Below are 20,336 nucleotides of genomic sequence, written 5' to 3' on the forward strand. Positions count from 1 at the left end.
ACATGCTCACTCATATCAGGAAGTCCCCTGAACCCAACAGTTTTATCCTAAGGTATCAGTATTGAAGTCCAGGATCTTGTCATATGCAGCTGGTCTAGATATGGATGAGGCTCCCTGAAGGAAGCTTCTCAGGTGCAGTTCTTGAAGTTATCTGGCCTTACATCCGACATAAAATACTGAGACAGAAACATGGCAACCGGAATACACATTCCTTTTGAAGTCCCACCTTCCTCACTTGTATCCTTAAGCTCATTGCCAAGGCCACTGGACTTGAACTTGTGCTCTCATATCTGGCCGGCTTAACATGATTTGCTGCTGCTTTCTCAGTGGTGCTTTGAAGTGTAAAATGGAAGTGACTGAACAAAATTAGGGAGGTACAATTCCAGGAAGAACTGTAATATTTCTGTTTATAGTTAATAAATATTAATTTTAGAGAGTCTATTATTTTCCCCCAGAAACTACCAACACCAATCCTTTCCTATTCAACATAAAGGATAAAGTAGGAAACCCAGATGAAGATTTGCAGTCCAAATACTAGCATATATAGATTTCATCAGGGAAGAAAAAAATGCAATTCAAATTAATGTTGGTTTCTTTTCCTTTCAGTGTTACTGGTCTTAATGAAACTGGCAAGATTTTCATCAAAGTTTGTCATTCTGATAATCTAGATTTAAAGGTTGCTAATTGAAATGGGTAAACTAACATGTTTCTAATGTGGAAAGTTACCACCTTCCTAAAACCCAAGAAAGAATAACTGCTATTTAGATGGACTCTTTTGTTGTCATTCTAGCTTCAGTTACTAGAGAACCAAGCCCTCACCCCAGGAATACTTTACATCCTGACGTTCTTAAGGAAGTAGCAATCAGAATAGTACTTTTGCTAACACCTAAGAAAATACTGTCCATAGCAATTTTGACATTTAATCTGGCACATGTTGCTAGATTTCTCCTAATCAAGAAGTAGGTCAAGCCTAGTTTCTTAATCAGGGCCCAGTTCTTCTTTCTAGAATTGACTCCCTGCCTTATTGTCCTTTGACGTTCTTCTCAGAGGAAGGGGTTTATTGCCTTCTGGGCTCTTTTCTTCCCCTCTGAGACACCCTTCCTTTTCAACAAAAAATAGCTCATGTTTGTAGCTGGGTTGCTTTCCTTGCCTCATTCTTGCATGTAGAAAATTGGGGACCCAGAGGAATCTTTTCATTTTGAATTCTGTTTTAGTCCGGACTGGATAGGATTTTATTAGTACAACTCTCTTAAAAACGTGTCGACTCCCTATGAAGCTAATTTGTTCCTATACTAAGCCCTAAAGGCCACCTGTCCAACTCTTTCAGAGGCTACTTTCAGCTTTGGGTTGCATGTCAGGTTTCTGTGAGTCAGCGTCCTTAAGATTCTAGGCACTACCATAGCCAGGTCAGTGATTTAACAAAGGGTCTTTCAGCCACATCCTGATCTGGATCTTACTTTGTCAGTTCTTACTCTGAGAATCTTTTAGTGGCTAGAGAGACCAGGGATATGAAATAGTTTTGTTTTCTAAACTCTGAAGTCTTTACTCCTTTATATTGCTTGTGAGTCCTGCAGGAAAACAGCACACTTCTCTCTTTAGCTCATCTTTCTTCTTTTGTGTTTTATCTTGTGCAATTAAAAACAAAACTACTCCTTTGACATTTTGCCTGAGAGTCTCCTGAGCCGAATCTACAAACTTACTAGGTAAATTTTCTGCCTTCCAAGTTGTCATAGACAAGTTTTGCCATTGTTTCACTACTATGTAGGCGCAGATTCCCACCCTCCCAGGGTGCTGTAGCAGTTTCTCCACCAACTTTCTAGCCTCTGCTAGCAATTTATTCATCATTTCCCCAATTTTAGCTAACATTCTTTTGCCACTTTTCCAGTCTTTGTCTACCACCTGGTCCCAAAGCTGCTATTACAACAGAACTCCAGGCCTCGTACCATGTTCCGTATCGCTCAGCTTTTGCTATGTAACAAACTGTCCAAACCTATAGATGAAAACTAATATCTATATTTTTCACAGTCTTATGGGTTTGCCGAGTGATTTTCTCATCAAAACTGGCTCAGCTGGTGGGGGTAGAAGGTTAAGATTGATGACATTTAAGGGTACAAACTTGTAGCAAGTAGTAAGTAAGCCATAGAGATCTAATGCACAGCATAATGAATATAGGCAATGTTGTACTATAATGATATAATGTGATGAATATTGATTCAATGGCAATCATATTATAATATGTAACTATCAAAGTGACACTCTGTATACCTTACATTTATAAAATCTTAAATATTAACTTTCCCCAAAAAAAGCAAACCTAGCTTAGCAGAGGCTAGAAGGTCAAGGACGGCTCTGTGTATGTCTGGTGGCTGCTCTGTCTGCTGGAGTGATAGCCACATGTTTGTCACCATCAGCAGACTGGCCCAGACTCGTCCACAGGATGGAAAGTTACAGTGCACAGGACCACACATCCAGGAATGGGAGGAATTAACGGGCCACTTTTGCCACCTCCTGTGCTCTATTTTCACTTCAGTTTCTCTCATCTTCTTCATTCAGGTATTGAGAGGACTTAGCTTTGTTAGCAGCTTCGTTGGCATTCTTATGTTACCTGATGCAGGCTGTGTGAAGATTTACTAAAACTATGCATTTGGCATAACTCAATACCTAATTAAACTATGTTTCTTTGGATCTTTTTGGCAATTTGAACTCTTCTCAGTTTTTGTCTGAGAATTCCATACTAAAAATGTTCCGTTATTCTGCACTATTTGAGATGTGGGTGATGAAAACTGTCTTGCTGTGGGGGGCATGGTTTACCAGTCATGAGCTTTTAGACCCCTTTCTTTATCATTAGGAAACTGACATTTTCCATGAAACTTACCTTGCCCTTAAGAAGATGAATATTGAAGACAATTATGAATTTGTTTGAAGAATGACTATTGTAGTTGTAGGTTACATGAAACTTTTAAAAAATACGTTTTCTCTGTCCCAGGATTAGTGGTTTCAAAGGAGGAGGGAGTTTGAGAGGTCAGGTTTGGGAGTGGGAGATGGAATTACGTTTTGAGGAAAACGTCTATTTAAGGCTTCTGCAGCCTTGGCTGGTGTGGCTCAGTGGATTGAGTGCCGGCCTGAGAATCAAACAGTTGCTGGTTCAATTCCCAGTCAGGGCATGTGCCTGGGTTGCAGGCCAGGTCCCCAGTTGGGGGCATGCGAGAGGCAACCACACACTGATGGTTCTCTCCCTCTCCTTCTCCCTCCCTTCCCCTCTCTAAAAATAAATAAATAAAATCTTTTACAAAAAGGCTTCTGCATTCTTAAGTCCATCAAAAGAGTCATCTGTTTCTCTCATAAATCTGTAATGATGGCATAGTTGCACATAAGGGTTTGTAATGTTCTTTAATCGGCAAAATAAAAATGAAAGAGGTAAACAAGCACATGAACCCCGTAATGTCCACCCAATATTTCTTAATAGCCCCTGAGATGGCAAACCTAAATGATCTTGCTGACTGAAAACCATGGCAATAGCTGAGAGGATGAGTTTCTGGTCATAAATGGAACACAAATAATAAGGTGATTTCTTCTGTTCTGTAAAATGTGAAATGTTTGCCACAATTTTCTGCAACTGGTGAGCTTTCTACTTTCACACAGACCTGTAATAGAAACTCAGTGTATTCTTATTCTTAGAACATTTCCCATTTTAATTGCATAAAAGCTTATTAACATATTTATAAACTGAAAACCTTAAGTCAAAATTCTGATTTTGTTTCACTAAAATTAAATTTATATCTTGTCCTTTTAAGATAATTTTTTCTATCCTGCTCCCTTAAAACTGAAGACTTTGTATTAGAATAAATAAAATTTACTTACAAATGCCCGTTTGCAAGCATGATGCATTTTTCTATACTTGCTATTAAGAACAGTATATAAAAATATTCCCCTGGCCGGTATGGCTCAGGAGTATTGTCCCATACACTGAAAGGTTGCAGCCTTGATCCATGGTCAGAGCACAGACCATATTTTGCCGTGTATAATGTGCAACCATGTTTTTGGCCCAAACTTTCATGGAAAAAATCTTTCGTTTTAATTTTTTAATTCAATTACTTATTATTTATATTTAGATACTTGTTTTTTGTATTATAAAGGCATTCTAACATTTATTTTTGAATATATCATGGTATAAGAAATCTTACGTAACAAATAATTACAAAACACAAGAACAGATAATAGGTACAAGAAAGTGCAACCCATGTATAATGTGCATCCTTATTTCTCCCTCAAAAATTTGGGCAAAAAGAGTGTAATACACAGCAAAACACAGTACCTAGGTTGCAAATTCAATCCCTAGTCAGGACGCTTAGGGGAGAACAGTAGGCAACCAATCTTTTTTCTTTCACTTCTCTCTTCCCCACCCCGCTTCTTTCTAAAAGCAATGAAGAAATGTCCTTGGATGAAGATTTTAAAAAATGGTATATGAAAATATCAACTTAATTACCTGAAAGAATTATTTTGTGAAATAGCTACTGGGACTAATGTTTGATAAGAACACTATCATTTGAAGAGTAAACTCTGCTCATTTTCCAGGAGCCGTTTATAGCCAATCAGAGGTTTTTTGATTTCATATCAGGTTCATTAATACTGTCACCATTCCTTGAATATCTGCTGTTTCTGCTCTGGAAACTTAAATTGTCTCTTAACTGAGTTTTCCCACTGTACTTTTTAACGGCCATCCAATCATTCTATTAGTTGCTATCAGAGTAATTTTCCTTAAGCTGTCATTCCCTAGTTTAGAAACATTGACCATTTCCTCATAGCCTATGGAATGGAGCCCCAATTCCCCGCTTAGCACTTAAGGCTCTCAGTTAGCAGGTGTCACATCTCGTTTCTACCTTCATCTTAATACAATAATCTCAGAAAAGACATTAACTTCTCTCAATTTTAAGAAAAAGCACTTTCTAGAAGGAAAAAATTATCTCGTATTTTAAGTAGACAGAGACACCAGGCTTTGAACGGGTCAGAAGATTCTATACTATTTTAACCTGGAAGGCCTGGCCCTGTTCCAGGCCTACTCTGCAATTCGGATTCAACAAATAGTATTTACAAGGAGTTCTTTATATGCCAGACATTTTTACAGAACTTTACCTTGTGATCCTCAAAACAATCGTGTTGGGTGTTACCACAGTTGAGCTCAGAAAAGGTAAAAATATATGCCCCAATCCTCATGACTGGTCAGAGCAGAGCCAGAATTTGGACAGCATCCTCCTCTTTCTGTAGCCTGTGTGCTTTCCCCTTTGCCACAGTTCTAGCAGGATTTCATCACAGTGCTGTTTCGGTTCATCATGGAACCTTCCTATAGTTTACTTGGTGACCTATATGCCAAGATGACTTTGGGAGCTGGCAATACAATAAGTGAACTTTCTAGAATTACAGTGTCCCAGGGACTTAGTCTCCTATATGCTGGGCTCTGAACTGTTTTTTTCTCATTGGGTTGCATGATGGCAGACAGGTGTTTTCTTCTTGACACGCTGTTTAATTTTGGATAATTAAAGTGTGATGTGATGATGAAGATTAACTTGTAGTAACACTGAACATAAAGCACTTTACAAGGTGAGAGTTCATAGCCTTCGATGCATTCAGTGCTGTATCCAGGGATGCCAAAAGCAGGAATGAATGTATTCAAAAGACACCGCAGGCATTATGGTTTAGTTTAAGTTAGTTTGGTTTAGTTTAAGACATCTGAGAAATTTTATTGTGTTTTGGGCCTACGGAAATAATTGAAAGAGTTCTTGAAGGTTTTAGTTCATTGTAAGGGACCCTTCTTACTGCTGCCTCCCAAATGGCCATATCTTAGGGGATAAATATTTTATGAAGAGCTCTGCAAAAGTAGAGAATGCTAATAAGAAACACATAGGCACTTCAGGTATAATGCAGAAATATTTAACTCACTGAAGCCAAATTTAAAATATATTTAATTTCCAGATTCCAAGACTGGTTGGGTTTGAACTCTGTATTTTTAAGACAAAAAATTTAATAGGAAACTCTTCTTAATTCATATATCCCCCAAAATGTTTCTTCTAAATATTTTTGGATCTATCTCTCTCAATTACTGGAAAGGGTCTGAAATTTTATCCTACTTGCAAGCAAAGAAGTTAGCCTGCTGCAATTTTATGGGTGCTGGCAGAAGCCATGATACTCCTGGGGCAGAAACCAAGGGCAGTTTATTATTCACAGTAATAGTAATATCAGCATTTTTACCAGTTCCCTGAGCCTCAGCTCTTGCTGGGTAATGTGCAGAGGTTCAGGCAATAACTGCACATGCAGTGAGGAGTATCAAGGCAAGCAACCCTGAGTTTAGGGAACCTAAATTTTTTATAGTGGGCAGTAAGCTTGTCTGCCTTTTCCTCCAGAAAAAGATATACTATCTTCCAGGTCTGAAAGCAAAGCCTGCTCTTTGCCTCAGAGCAAGAAGTTATCTGTATTTCCTATGGCTGTTTGCTACACATGCATCTAGAAAAAGATAGTTCAGAGTGCTTCTGCTTGTAAGATGTGAAGGAATATGAGAGACCCATGCAGAATTTTCTCCCAACACTCAACTTCCGGAGCACCAAGCAACTATAGGGCATGCTACCAGTCTGACACATGCGGTAGAAACAGAAGTCACACCCTGTGGTTTGAGGGGTCCTGTCCCTAAAATTAAGTGCATATCATCAATTATTTTACCATGATAACTTCACTCCTTTGAATCACACTTTAGGTCTACAAATGAGCCCTTTATCTAATTACAAATATCGCTGGAAATAATTTCACTTTATCCCTCCATGCTTTAGTAAATAGAGGTTGGGTATTGTAGGCAAAAAATATTACTGAGCTTGGAATTAGAGAGATGTGATCTTGAGCCCCAGTTTTGCCACTGACTACACTGGCTTTCGATTTTTCTGTATATTAAATATTAAATACTAGGAAAAAAATGGAGAAATGCTATAAAAATTTAGAGAGAAAATGCTTTCCAAACTAAAATTCTATATGTATGCAAACATGAGAGTAAATATGTTTTCAGATATCTGAGTTCTCAACAGAGTTATTGCTCCTATACTCTTAAAAAAAAGAAAAGAATGGATATGCTCTGTGAAATGACTAAGTAAGAAAAGAAACAGGGAGGCAGGAAATGAAAAAGATTAAGGATCTAACACAAGAGGGAGGCAAAGGGTACTCGCAGGGTGCTGGCAAAGGGGAGCCCCACAGTGGCAGGCGTCCAGCAGCCTAGAAAACAATTAGTCCAGATTGTAATGGGAAGACAAAAGAGTCTATAGGGACGTCTCCAAGAAGCAAATTACATTGACAGATTACATGAGGTGTTTGGCTCTACTGAGAGGAGTTTTCAGTTCTAATGGAGAGTTTGAGAATAAGTTGATGATAGGTACATAGCAAATCAAGCAACCCTCCCCCCAAAATAGAAGAAAGTAAAAACTCTTAGGAAATAGGAAGTTGTACAGAGATATTCTACATGACTGAGCTATAAACAGTATTAATGGAGTCACAATTCTGTAGACTTTAGCTATTGATTTAACCTAAAAGTTTGTGGTAGTTTTGTTGGGAAGATGGAGAAGAGAAATGTGTGCTTGTTTTGGGGGGGGATGTGGGGGGTGTATTAAGAGAGGTAGTTCCTCATGTTCCATAGAAGGAAGGAAATAAATAACAATTTAAAATTTAAAAAATCGGGAAATAACAGTATAAGCACATTATTTATAAAATGGTTATAAACATCAAAAGAGATAGCCAAAAGAATTGAAAGTGGTCAACTCGAGGAAACAGGACTAGGGGTTGGGAAAGGGTGAGTTAGAGTACTGTTTTTTGTCATGTTTTACTTTTTAAATGATGTGCATGTATTACTTTGATCAAAATTAAAATTAACTTTAAAGTGTAATGCATTAATTGGCTCATTGCCAGTTAAATATTTAGCAGAGATTAGTTGAAATTAGAAATGGGATGAGGCCTGGTGGAATAAAGGGGGCACATACCAGAGAGCAGAAGGTGATGCTATTAGAAGAGGTGAGATTTATATTTCTAGCTCGGTTACAGTCTTTCTCTAGGACCGACCCTGGCTACACCTTTGATCTCACATCATAAGCTGTGTTAGAGCATCAATCATATTTAGGAGTTGTACTAACTTCTTTGGGACACTAAGGTCTATATGGCAGGTCACTACTCCAACACACGGAATGTTATCACCTCAGCCTAAGTTAATGCATCTTTGCTGAGTGCCTAATTCAGTATCCAGGGGTACTCCTTATATTTCTGTCAATCTGTAGAATTTAAATTACCAGTCTCCCAGGTAAAGATGATGTCCAATTCAACATTCTGAATTGCATCTAGCAATTGTTATTGCTCAATAAGTATTATGGTCATAATACTTGGAGGGCTGGGATGCATTCAGCTTCAACAAAACCGTTGCCATTTGTGTGGAAATGAGCTCAAACAGTGGTTATATTTCTAGCTGACTCTCAAGTGTTGAGGCTGTGTTAGGCGGCTTATCTTATCGTGTGGTGCTCGTACGGCCTCGCTTCTCAGGATAGTTCAGCTAATGCAGGTCTCAGAGCTCTGTGATGGCTGCAGCTTCTGCTTTATGGATGATATGCAGTGTTTGTAATCTCTACATATGAACTGGGGAGGTGCATGGCAGGAAAGAGTGGCGTAAAAAGCCATATTATATTAGAGTGTCCAAATTTCCACATCCTCTTTTATGTTTGCTCCTTAAAGAATCTGAGCACCTATGACACACAAAACACAGTGCTAGACACTGTGATGACACAGAGCTCCAGAGGCACAGCCCGCCGTCTCAAGGGGTAAACAGGTTTGATGGGGAGACAGAGTTTTGAATATTCATTTTAGTATCAGGCAGAATGCTCTAAGGAGTCAGGGATCTGGATTTCAGTTCCCCGCTTGCCAACTGCATGGCTTTAAATGGGCTTATCTTGTAACGTCCTCTATGAGATGGAATAGTAGCGGTGATGACAAAGGGGGCTAATGCTTGTTTAACCAAGTGTCTGGCACATAGTAAGGTCTTAATAATAATAATAACAATAGTAATATCCCAAAATGTTATAAATTTTCTTATAAATGAGCAGAATGTCATGGGAGCAAGGTATAAGAGCTCCCATTGATGGTATTGGGATAAATGTAACTGCGGAGTGCCAAATGAGCTGAGCACTAGAAGATGAACCGGAAGGAGGAATAGAAGGAAAGGGACAGTATTTTAGCAATTTAGACTCAGGGAACGGTATGAATGATGACACAGAGATATGAACGTTTTCAACTATGCTTGGGAGAGCCTGAAGTGAGAGGTAATGAGGGAAAGTGAAATGAGGCCCAGTTGGAATGACCTGAAATGCCATAGGAAAGAAACTCAAATGTATGCAGTTGGTAGGGAGAAAAGTTCAGAAGCTATTAGCTAGTAGATGAGGGGAGCACTTGGGAGTTTTTCTGTGGTCACTGGAGATGTGGGAAAAACAGTAGACACCACCGGGTGCCTGGGAGGATTTTGTCACCATGAGCTAATGTGGAACCCAAGAGGAAGGTCTGGTTTACAAGGACAGTAATGACTTCTGTCTGAAAAACTAGTGATTGTTTTAGTTCTCAAGCTCATTAAAAAGTTATTTTCTCAAGAACGGATTCCTTAAATCAATGACTATATGAAAGTTAACGTTTTGTGTCACTCCAGAGGCAATAACATGAATAATTCAACTTTCAAGAGGCCTCCTATGTGCCATGCCAGGAAGTCATATAATATGTAATGAATTATGTTATATGCTCTCAGCACAAGAATCCACTAGCAATTTTAACATGCCAGATACTCTCTAAAGCCCTCAACATCCTCTCACACTTTAGCAGGAAGTAGAGTATCTAAGGTATGATTACTGATAATGTGGAGGCAGATTATCTCTTCACATGTGTGTTTATTTAGCTTTGCAGTTTTTAGAATTACTTCCTATGCATATTTAAAGAATTTCTACTGGATTTTCCATAAGCCATGCATCAAGAGCCGTTATTAAACATTAGCATAATTTGGTTGAAAAGTCAGGAAACTGAATTTTTAGAACAAGATCTCCCTTTTGGATGACAGCAGTTTTATTCTCCTCACCCATGGACTGTTTCACCCTGGGATGTACCCCTGAATTCAATGGGCATCGAACATTCCTCACACTAGAAGGAAGAGAAATAACAACTCAGTTAGAGCACTTCTTTGATATTGCTTATTATGTTCTAGTTAGGGCGATCTATGTTACCGCCACCAATTGTGACCTTGAAGTCTGAAGGTTATAGGAAGATGAGCTGACCAGGAGTTTGGAGGAAGGGTTTCGTGGACCTGAGCGGCACACTCTATTGAGAAGCATATGCCTGCATCTTGAAATCAGTCCTCCAAGAATAAATGAGTTTAGATACCAATCAGACATTTTCCCACTAGTTTGCAAAATACCTTAATACCTCAATCCCCCGGTATTGATAAGGTACGTGAGGAAACATCAGAAGTCTATGGTAATTGCCAAGTATCTTTTATTATTTCCCTGCTGGGCCCTTTCAGCCCTTGAGTTACTGCAGGGTTGATCATTCATTTATTCACTCAACATTTCATTGTCTTCTTCCTGAGTGTCAGGCACTGTGCTTGGTGCTGTACACCAGCTGCTGAGGATACAGAGGTAAACAAGGTCTCTGTCTCATGGAACTTAAACTGGGGGAAGGCAAATCATAAAGTCGAAGAACTAATTTTAAATAATGATAGACTATGGAAAAAAAAGGTAAGATGTAGTGCCTGTATGAGAGGCTACTTTAGACAGGGGAGTTCAGGAATGGCATATCCAAGGGGGCTACATAAGGATCTAGGAAAACATAAAATTTAATCTGGTGACAAGAACAGTAATAGTGTGTGTGCTTGGTAAAAGGTAGAGCATCATTGATTTAAGGAAATAGTTACTAAATACAGATAAGTTAATGACATAGGAAAGAAACTCAAATTTATGCAGTTTGCATAAATTTATGCAGTTATGCAGTTATGAGGGCTTGCAGTTAACATGGGTTTAAAACAACTGAAAACTGATTTCTATGCCCTTAGAAAAAGTAAGGAGTAGTGAGGCAAAAATATCCCGGTTGACTCCCAACATCCCTTCTCCCATGCTTAGTAACAATTTCTAGGTAGCATGTAGTTTAGAACCACCATATCCGCTCTGCATGGCTTACGTTTGGACTGCAATGTGACAGAGGAATAAACTCCTATCTTGTTAAATTTGCCAATATGTTGGATCTTGTTATGCAGCTGAATCTATATGCAGACTGATATGAGTTAAAATAATGCATGGGGTAACAATAAGATTGAAAGTAATTTTGAGAAAAGGAAAAAAAATCAACTGAAATCCCACTTTTCTAATACAAATACCTTAAAGTTTGTATATTATCTTCTGAGCCTCATCCGCCTGTGCATTTTTGCATAATCATAGTGAGTTTACATACTATTCGACATTCTGCTGTTTTAGATTTAATTCTATATGTTACATATTTTCCTGTTTTAACATATTTGCCAGTTTATTTCACATCTTCATGGCATTATAAAGTGTTGCTATAGTATAATATACAAATCTATTGAAGGGATACATTTTTAAAAATTAGGTTTATTAGTGATCTCGTTGTGTTTATGAGTGCCTCTTAAGTGCTTAGCTTAAACCTGAAATATATACTTGGTGGGAGATGAGTATAATAAACAATCAATAAATGTTAGCTGGTATTATTATTGATATTAAGACTGGACTTCATTGTCTATCCCTGGAGATGGGAAAGTAAAGAACAAGATCTTGTTTGAAATGGCAGCTGGGGCAAGTCGGAGGATAGCGAGTGATGCAGACGACACTTCAGTTAGCGGTAGCCAATCAATACTCATGTGCCATTTGTAAGACACCTCGTTGTTAGTTGTGCTTATTCTTCAAATGTTCTTGGCTGGAATGACAACTCAGCCTCCTTTGTTCATCTTTAACCATGTCTCCTCTCCCTTAATTCTGATGCTTCACCCCATCTGGGATATCCATTGTCTCCTATGTGCTTCCAGGGTCATTGGTAGCTTACTTAATGTTTCGGATGTTCCTGTAGAATTGGATCACTGAGAAGAGCATTCTACAGAAAGGCTTTAAAATTTCTCATTTAGCGTTATTTTAGCCAAAAGTCTTATATGGCATTTAGTGAAGATGGTAGGGGCTTTTCATGTTGGTGGGTTCTTGGTAGAATAATCAATTAATTTGGGGGAACTTTTGGTAAAAAGTGTGTTTTTAAATTTTTAATTAAATTTATTTTTTATTAAAGTGATATTTTAATTATAATTGTGTTTGTAGTATAACCACATTATTTTGAAGAAATTCTTCCATCACCATTTTTTATACTTTCTGAAGTAAAAAAAGTTTATAGTAATGTCTCCCCTCAATAGCTTCATCTGCCCAGTCCCCCAACTACACCTGAAATTAACCATTGTTCATAATTTCTTCCTTTCAGGGTTTCCTGATATGTATAAAGCAACAATCTACATTTATACTTACACATGTTATATATTATATATATTATTATTATTATTTTCCCTTCTTCATAGTCTGTGGTATCTTAAGCATCTTTTGAAAAAATGGATCTTCAGCATATTTTTAACTCATAAAATTTAATAGATAATAGTAGTTTCTGGTAATATTATAAGTGTGATTAAATTTCAAGGGCAAATTCAGAGACTAAAATTAGAATTGTTTTCTCCTTTGAAAATTCATTGAAATAATACTGTAAGGATATATCATGTAATATAGATTATGCTCCAAAAACCAAAACAAAAGAACACAGCAAAATGGTCAGGATACCACTGGAAAATGTGTCAGATTTCAAAGTCTAGGTTTCCACAGCTGTGCAGCACTTACAGCCCAAGTGTTTGTGCCGCTAAGACAAGAATATTGTTGCTGGGTACCCTATAAAAGATGTCACAGTTCAGGTTTGCAGTTTGTCATTTCTGACATCTGATATCAACAGGTAAGATCTAAAATTATTTATTTCAAGAGCATAAAGGATTGATACTATAAAAGATTCTCTTTTGGCTGAAATAGAAACCAAAACTCAACCAGCTTAAATAATAAGTAAAATTTCTTGATTTGCATAACCTGAAGTCAAGGGGTAGATTAGGTTTCTGGATTGATTGCTATAATAGTTTAATTCACCAAGGACCCATGTTCTTTCTGCCTTTGTCCTCTGCTATCAATGGTGTCTACTTTATCTTCAGGTTGATTTTTCTCATATCTGCATTTCCAGTAGGAATTGAGAGATTATTCATTTTCCCTAGCTGGAGTGGCCTGGAGTGGGGAGAGACCAGCAAGGAATGCTGAACCTCAAGGAATCTGGGGAACTACCCCTCATTTGAGAGCTAGGAATGAACCGCCGCGAGTGTGCTTAGTGAGTTTTATAATGAATGGAGAGAGAGCAGTGTGAACAAGCATGCTTATTTAGAAACTGCAGTGTATCTAGTTCAAGGTCAATAGTTTCCAACTGAAGCTGCGCATTGGAATTACTGGGGAGAGTGATGCCCCAGTACAGTTCCCCAAGATTCTGATTCATTTGTTCAGGGCTGGAGCCCAGATATTAGAATTTTTCAAATATCCTCCAGGGAATTTTAACGAGCAGCCAAGATGGAGAACCATCTTCCAGGGATGAGAAAAGTCCAGTACTCTTAGTAAGAGTAAGACAGAGAAGTCATACATAGTATTAATTTTATTTTAATTCCTAGTGAAATCATGATAATAAGCATCACACATTTATTAACCAATTAATTAACATAAAGTTAAAAATAGTCCATTATTCTAAAGAGAATAAAGGCAGAATCAGAACATACGTTTTTATGATGATGACAAAAGAAGCTAGACAAAATACACCACATTATCCTTCTTTCTTTACTAATTAATAGCCTAATTGCTAATCCCTGTACATCATATTTTCCTCAACTCTTTAAAAATTTTTAAAAAAATTTTTTAATTGGGGAGACATTGGCTAATAAAATTATATATTTCAGGTGTACAGTTCTATAATGCATCATCTGTATGTTGTATTGTGTGTTCAACGCCCCAAGTCAAGTCTCCTTCCATCACCACTTATTCCCCTTTACCTTCTTCTACTTCCTCCACCCCCTTTCCCTTTGGTAATCAGCATACTGTTGTCTGTGCCTGTGAGGGCTTTTCTTTGCTTAATCCCTTCACCTTTTTCACCCAGCACCCAACTCTCTTCCCACAACAGCTATCAGCCTGTTCTCTATCTATGAGCCTGTTTCTATTTTATTTGTTTATTTTGTTCATTAAGCTCCACCTACAGTGAAATCGTATGGTACTTGTCTTTGTCTGGTCGGCTTATTTCACTTAGTATAATAGTCTCCAGGTCTGTTTGTGCGGTCACAAAAGGTAAAATTTCCTTCTTTTTTGCATCTGAGCAGTATCCCATTGTGTAAATGTACCACAGCTTTTTTCCCCACGCATCTGCCGATGGGTCCCTGGGCTGCTTGCAAATCTTGCTTATTGTAAATATGCTGCAATGAATATAGGGGTGCGTATATTCTTTCGAATTAGTGTTTTGAGTTTCCCCAACTCTTGAATCTGCTCCTTCTGCTCCAAATCTATTGCACATTACAGTCTGTGTCATTTCCTGACTGGATTTGCCATTTCTTCCCTTTACTCTTTGTTTAACAAAGCTTGCAGGTGAACTATCTCTTAGTAAAGCTATCATTATATCAAGCACATTATCCTTTTACTGAAAAATCTCAAATTCCTTATCCTTTCTGATTCCTCAATAGCATGATCCAAATCTACTTCTTTTTTTGTCTTATCTCACTTTATTTACCCTTTTATTCATACCATGCTTTAGTTAAATTGAATTAGTCACTGTATCATAAGTACACTTTGCCTATTAACATCCTACATAAACTTACCTTTGTTGTATAATAGTTTCTGATAATTCATCTGAAAGAAACATTTCCTTTCTCAAAGCTCCATAATACTTTAACTCAATGTACCTTGCGGCATATGCCTTGTTCTACCATGCAATATGGTGATGTGTGCACGTGACTTACCGTATAGACTGACTTCTTTGCATCCTCCTCTTTGCTTATATTTTTGACCAGATAAGTGAACTTTGCAGTTTTTTTCTTATGAACTTTAGACGAGTTCTGCATGTTTCTATGGTCCAGACCACTTGAAAAAGTTTGATAGGAAGGACTGGTGATAACAATGCCTATATCTCAGCAGGCAGCTTGGTAATGTTCACTATTTTCTGACTAGTTCTACAGTTACTAATATTGAATGCCTATTGTGTGCCAGGCATACAAATGTATTCTATAATTCCCACAACAATCATCTTGTCCTCTTCTTTCAGATGAAGAGACTGGTACACAGGGTGAGTAACTTGCTCAAGTTCCTCCATAGGTTAACAAAAAAGCTGAAACTCCAGACTTGCTCTGTCTCTCTCCAAAGCCATACAGGACAGGGTGAAAGCTGGAAAGAGAGACGGAGGCTAGATATCAGGTGGCTGATTTTTTCTGGCTCGTCCAGACAAGGTCACGTTCCCATCCGCTCCTTACACATCAGTCTGTTCTGACTGTATTCCCAGTTCTACTAGGAAAGCGGCGTCTCATCCAAACACACAGTTAAACAAAGAAAAGCCACATCTGTGTTAGATACCTTGAATCCAGCTCAATCCCATTCACCAGAAAACATCTGAAACCATTAGGATTTAAAAATGGAGATTGAAACGCATCAAAATGAGAAAATACAGAGCTGGTAATGAGAAATGAAATTTCACAGAATAAACAAAATTGGTGTGAAAGCTCAGTCACTTTCTTACTTCTTTCATATTTGTATGAGAACATAAAGGTTTTGCCTACATGACCTCAAACATTCAATCTCAAAGTGAATTTGAATTTGTTATCTGGATATTCCCAGAATAACCAGATTTGTTTTTAGCCCTCAATATGTTTATCTAACATTTTCACTTCTCATCCAGAGACAACCTTGCAGGAAACTATGAACAGCAATTGAATAAATACAATACCAGTTCTGTAGGTTTAGACCTAAAAAATTAAATGTGATGGGAATTTGATAACCTAGTTCTAAAGCTGTTACTAGAACAGGGTTATGATTTAGTTTAACAGAGAGGAGGACATCCATTTTTCTTACTCAAAGGTGTCCCTGCGCTATAAATTCCTATCCTAAGTCACTCTTATGAAGGCCAAGTGTGAACATAAGAGGTAATAGCAGCAGGAAAAGAGCCTCTTTCAAAGCATTTGAGTGAGAACTATGGGCACGATTTGATCTGACAGCCTAAGGAACATTAGGAGAGACAGTTGTGGCCATCGGATTTTCATGGTAGAGCAGAGCTGTAACTTTAATCTTCATATAAGTTTTATCTAGTTTCTGATAATCTATAGAATGACTGTTACAGTTGAGGTCAGGACTGAGCTTTCCAGTCAGAACTGCTCTACACCGGAGGGACTTTATTGTCTCTGAAGTAATAATACAAAACTAGACATAGTGGCTACCCAGGTACTACAGAGATTTTGTGATGAGATGTGAAACTAAAGAAAAAGCATTGCCCAGAATCTCGAAAATGCAGGAACTGCATTGTTTCTAGTGTGCTATGCCTTTTATTAGAGAATTCTTTTATTAGTCTCCACACTGTTGACTAACAAGTCCCAATTGGCACATATATAGAAAGGATACCAAATTGATCATAAATGTGACTTTTACTCTTAAGTCAGAGAAAAAATTAGGTGACCAGAATGGTTGGCTGGTATTTGATGCTTACCAATATTTAAATATTGTTTAATAATTTTCTCTAGGCTTTACTTTTTTCCTTTCACAACTATCCTGAGCATATAGGTCAGTGTCTAGATAATGTTGACACAAGGTAGGAAGTTTAAGTTCAATTCCCAGCACACTATGGAGTTACTGTTGAGCAACTTAAAGTCTATTTTTGTTTTTTGATTTATGAAGTTGGGGAACTAATACCTTGACCTTATAGGAAAGCTGCGAAACTAAATTAGAGTAATAGCTAATAAATATACAAAGACTCTGAGCAAATGAATAACAAGTTATTAAGTATATTTGTTTACAACTATGTTTAAAGAATACTGAAATGCAAATTAGTGCACATCTTTTGGAAATACTGATTAAAATTCAGAGTAATAATATTGGGAGATGGGAAAGGTACGTTTACTTTTCACTTTATGCCAGCTTGGTTTTTAAAAAACATTTTGCATGAGAATGTGTTATATTTTCATTTTAATTAAATCCTTTAAAATAAAGACTACTGTGTCATTTTTAAGGTAGGAATGCTCTTTTAAAAAATGAGTTATTAATGTTTGTCTTTATTCCTTAGAGCACCTGAAGACCAATCAGTTACATGTAAGTTCAGGCTTCATTTTTATTTTTGAATGGTAACATATTAATGATGCAGTGTGCCATGGGAACAGTTTCAACATAGACCATTATTGTATCCTGTATTCTGAGCATAGGACACAACAGCTCAAATAAAAATGCCTCTGGCCAGCCTTAAAGCACTTTCAAGGAACCCTTGAATGGCTGTGTCTTTCCATCTCTGGTTTCTTCAAATTGCACTCTGCCAATGCCAGGGAGAGCAATGAAGAACCAGAGTGAAAAAACAGCTTCCAAATTTTTGTTAATAAGGTGATAAGTAACCTTCCTAAAGCTTCTACCATTGTAGGAATTGTTGGAGAAAATCTTGAGTGAAGAAAAAAAGAAAAAATTAAAACCAACCTAAGAAAAGACCAGCCTTAGCAATATGGAAAAAAATAAAATGCTTTAAATCTCTGCTTCAGTTTTATTTTCTAAAAATACATTATGCTGGAAAATTCTGCTTTGAGTATACTGAAGGTCTAACTCATCTTTTATCAGGGAGCAAGGAGTTAATTTTTAATATAAAAAACTATAACATTTTATAACACTCTCATCTGGTCATTTTGCATAATACATTCAAAATGCAATTAGAGTTTATTAAGAATATGTGAAGGTTCAAGTCAATTTTAGTTATATTTATGATTAATACACTTACTTTGGTTAGTCAGTTGATCTGATAATGCTCTGTTTTTAGCTAACAGAGAGTGGATTCTACACCCAAGATCCTCTAAAAAAATTAAATAAGAACAATTATTGTTTGGTTTTTTAAATATTGCAAACCTTTTTCTGAGCCTCTTGGCATATTTAAAAAAAATAGTTGTAGATTAACTTTCCTATTATCTGGAGCTCGAAACAGATTGCTAGTTTTCCAAGTTCAGAAAATACCACAAGTAAATTTGGAAAGAAAGTTTTTATCAAACCAAAACAGAAAAACAAAGGAATAGACTCTGTAACGCGCAATAACATTCAACCAGGAGAGATGAGCAAAGGTGCTAGCAGCATGTGACAAATGCAAAGTAGAGCTATTCCCTAAAATTTAGAGAAAAGAAGAGAAGTTCACTAAGCTATTGTTGTCATAGATTTTGTTGTGTGGTTGTGATTCACGAGAAGAAACACACCCAACATCTATGATAAATGGTTAGTCACTCCCTAATATCTTCTCCTCTTCTAAGCTAACACAATTTTTAGTTGAGATGAGATTGCTCCAAATAAATATTTCCCAGACCCCTTTGAGCAAGTGTTGTCATGTAAGTAAGTTCTGGCCAGATGTAACTGGAACTGCCCTGTGGCAGCTTGGGAACTACTTGAAGAGAAGGCTAGTGCGTACCTTCCGTCACGCTTCTTTGACATTTCCATCTTCCTGCCTGGGACACAGACGCTGCCATCTTGGACAATGAAGTTGAAACTTCACATTTTGAAGGAACCAGAGAAAAAAGAGGCAGGGCCTCTGCATATGGAACAACCATACCAGCTCTGGGCTGCCCGTCTGGGCTTTAAGACAGAAATAAACATTTATCCTGCTCAAGTCACTGGATTTGGGGCCTTCTCTCAAACCTAAACTAATGAATACATCAGTTTAAGGTTCACTGAGTCCATGTTGGGAGGAAACCACTACCTATTTACAATCCAATAAAAAAATAAAGACTGCTTTTGTTGTTGTAGTAGATAACATAGACAAAAAAATCAAAATGAACAAGAATAAACATCATAGTAGAAAACATTTTCTACAATACAATTGAAATATACAGTGAGGCCTGAGTTCTTATCTCAGTTGTATTGCTAATTTCTAACATCGTATAATGAAATAATATAAACGCATAAATCATAATAGATACGAATTAGCAATTATTTGTTTTCAAGTGTGTGTGAATAGTCATTTTGTTGTGTGATGTCATAGAGCACATTTCCGTTTATTTACAGTGCAATATACAGATGATGTGTCACAGAATTGTACACCTGAATCCTATATAATTTTATTAACCAATGTCATCCCAATAAATACAATAAATTACTTCAAAATTAAAAAAGAAAAACAACTTCCATTCCAGATTTCTTGAATCAAATTGTATGCTAGCCAAAAACTAGCTGAAGAGGAAGGTACTGCTGTTGCTAGACTAATCTTTATTAAACATTAAAAAAAACCCCAAACCTGCCATTCCTCCTCTTTTCTGACACCCCCTCCTCCACTCCACATGCACTTGGTAGATAATTTCACCTCTTCTCAGAGAAAATAGGAGCCTTCAGGCAGGAAGTCTCTCAGTTCTCAAATACCGGGTTTCCAAACCCACTCGTGTTCATACTCATCCTGGCCTCTGGCTCTCATGTCATTATAGGAGAGGTGTCTCCCTTCCCGCCCGAGGTCCATTGGGCTTTGAGTCCCAACACCGCCTGCCTTCTCAGGGACAAATGCCATTTAAGTATTTTAAATATCTCTTCAACTAGATTATTCCCATCTGCTTATAAACAAGCTTGTCTCACCCATTAAATGAATGTGTCCTGCCTAAGTCTCTATCCTTTCTAGATAATGTTTAGGTGAACATTGTCAATTTTTGCCTTTGTGATTCTCTCTTTTCCGTGCTTTTGTAACTGACCTCAAGGTTGAGAAATAGGTCCCCACATTTAATCAGGTTACAGTCAAGTTTTCTGAAGTGAGGAAACAGATATCCTTTCTCTTTTACAGTTGCATATATCTGCTCCTGCCCCACTTATGTGTTGAATTCTTGGTTTAATTCTCAGAGGAAAATCTTATGTTCTCAGTTTCCTTATTCCTAGAGAGTACCTTACTATGACTACAAAATACACAGTGCCAGTTTTCACAGTATTTTCCTAACTAAAAGAATTCCTCAGAATCAGTGTACATACTTGCATTACACAGATGATAACAGA

This window comes from Pteronotus mesoamericanus, unplaced genomic scaffold, assembly GCF_021234165.1.
Source record: "Pteronotus mesoamericanus isolate MK-2021 breed Mesoamerican mustached bat unplaced genomic scaffold, CSHL_Meso_final scaffold_85, whole genome shotgun sequence".
Classification (NCBI taxonomy): Eukaryota; Metazoa; Chordata; class Mammalia; order Chiroptera; family Mormoopidae; genus Pteronotus; species Pteronotus mesoamericanus.